The following is a 2,500-nucleotide window of genomic DNA, read 5'->3' on the forward strand; positions in this document are numbered from 1 at the left end:
ACGAGCGAGGAGAGTGTGTTGAGAAGGTGGATGGAGTACTTTGAGGAGCTGATGAATGAAGAAAATGAGAGAGAGAGAAGGTTGGAAGAGGTGGAGATAGTGAATCTGGAAGTGGGGTGGATCAGTAAGGATGAAGTGAGGACTGCTATGAAGAAGATGAAAAGTGGAAAGGCGGTTGGCCCATATGGTATACCAGTGGAGGCATGGAAGTGCTTAGGAGAGATGGCAGTGGGGTTGTTAACCAGATTGTTTAATAAAGTCTTGGAAAGTGAGAGGATGCCGGAGGAGTGGAGATTAAGTGCACTGGTTCCGATTTTCAAGAATAAGGGTGATGTGCAAAGTTGTTAAGTCACACCATGAAGTTGTGGGAAAGAGTAGTGGAAGCTCGGTTGAGAGGAGAGGTGACGATCTGTGAGCAGCAATATGGGGTTATGCCAGGAAAGAGCACCACTGATGCGATGTTTGCTTTGAGAATGTTGATGGAGAAGTATAGGGAAGGCCAGAAAGAGTTTCATTGTGTGTTTGTGGATTTAGAGAAAGCTTATGATAGGGTGCCAAGAGAGGAGTTGTGGCGTTGTATGAGGAAGTCGGGAGTGGTGGAGAAGTATGTGAGGATCGTGCAGGATATGTATGAGGACAGTGTGACAGCGGTGAGGTGTGCGGTCGGAATGACGGACCAGTTTAAGGTTAAAGTGGGATTGCACCAAGGATCGACTCTGAGCCCTTTCCTGTTTGCAATGGTGATGGACAGGTTAACGGACGAGATCAGACTGGAGTCCCTATGGACTATGGTGTTCGCGGATGACATCATGATCTGTAGGGAGAGTAGGGAGCAGGCTGAAGCGAGCCTTGAGAGGTGGAGGTACGCACTGGAGAGAAGGGGAATGGTAGTCAGTAGGAGTAAGACGGAGTACATGTGCGTAAATGAGAGGGAGGGTGGTGTTATGGTGCGGTTGCAAGGAGTCGAGGTGGGGAAGGTGGATTGGTTTAAATACTTGGGATCAACTGTCCAAAGTAACGGAGAGTGTGGGAGAGAAGTGAAAAAGAGAGTGCAGGCAGGATGGAGTGGGTGGAGAAGAGTTGCAGGAGTGAATTGTGACAGAAGGGTAGCTGCTAGAGTGAAGGGGACAGTATATAAGACGGTCGTGAGACCAGTTATGTTGTATGGTTTGGAGGTGGTGGCGCTAACAATAAGACAGGAAGCGGAGCTGGAGGTGGCAGAGTTAAAGATGCTGTGATTCTCGTTGGGAGTGACGAGGATGGATAGGATAAGAAATGAGTATCTTAGAGGGACAGCGCAGGTAGGACGGTTTGGAGACAAAGTGAGAGAGGCGAGATTGAGATGGTTTGGACATGTGCACAGGAGGGAAACGGAGTATATCGGGAGAAGGATGTTGAAGATGGAGCCGCCAGGCAGGAGGAGAAGAGGAAGGCCAAACAAGAGGTTCATGGATGCGGTGAGGGCGGACATGCGGGTGGTTGGAGTGTCAATGGAAGATGTGGAGGATAGAGCGAAATGGAGACGGTTGATCCGCTGTGGCGACCCCTAACGGGAGCAAGCCGAAAGAGGAAGAAGACACAACGTTATATAAATATCTTATGGAAGTCTCAAGCCATTTCACCATGGGCATATCGTTCTTGATGTTCACGTTCCATGCAGATGTATCGGGGGTTCTCACTCGAAGGATGTTCAACGAGACATGTTATGACTGGTATTTTGAGAGGGTATTTATTGTGGTGTTAAGATTTATCAATATAATCATTTTACTGAGGTGGGGTATGATTTTATGAGAGTTTATGAGGATTTTTAGATGAGTACCCTTTGTGTGATATGTCCTTTGGGCCTTAATGATAGGGTACAGGTTCAGTTTCTCAGGCTAATGTTTGTGGTAATGAGTATTTTGCCAATCCAATGAGGAGGAGGCTGAGAGGTGAGGGTGGTACAACTCGAAAGGTGGAGATTTCAGAAATAATTGATTGACGAAAATATTTTTTATAAGAGGAAGCTTTTTCCTGATTTTTTTAATGTTCTTTTAAGATCATGTTCCAAACAAGTCTGAGTTGGTATTCTCCAGAGTTTATGTTGCTTTTTGATTGAAACTTTTCACAGCAGGATTTTCATAAGCAGGTCTCTTGCCAAAGGTGATCGTGCCAACAAGTTTTTTATTTTGAGTTTTGTAGCAATCAGGTGGACAGGCTTGACTGCATTCAATTTTGACGGATGCTGGTGTTGAGAGTTTGTTGCCAGAAAACGTTAGGGAATGAACCCCATTGAAGGTATATTTCACTTTCACAAAGACTGTTGGCCATTCCTAATTTAATTGTGGTAAATTTATTAAAACTCAATGTCGATGTCGTTTTGGATATTTTAGCAATTGACTGTGCATGTTCCTTTTTTTTTTTTTGTATACCTTGGTCGAGGCTCGTATGAGAGCTAACACACAACTCACAGCAAGGAGGCATGAGACAAGAGGGGCGGGAGTGGAAGGGACAAAACAGT

General features: G+C 45.5%; 1 protein-coding gene across 3 annotated transcripts in view; it reads left to right on the forward strand.

Annotated features, from left to right (window-relative positions):
• LOC147027547 (uncharacterized) overlaps positions 1-2,500 on the forward strand; it is a 28,802-nt gene that overhangs the window by 1,299 nt on the left and 25,003 nt on the right. The gene's annotated exons all lie outside the window — the stretch shown is intronic.

The sequence above is a fragment of the Eptatretus burgeri genome, chromosome 4 (assembly GCF_056783735.1).
Source record: "Eptatretus burgeri isolate ZD-2024b chromosome 4, Ebu_testis_v1, whole genome shotgun sequence".
Lineage (NCBI taxonomy): Eukaryota > Metazoa > Chordata > Myxini > Myxiniformes > Myxinidae > Eptatretus > Eptatretus burgeri.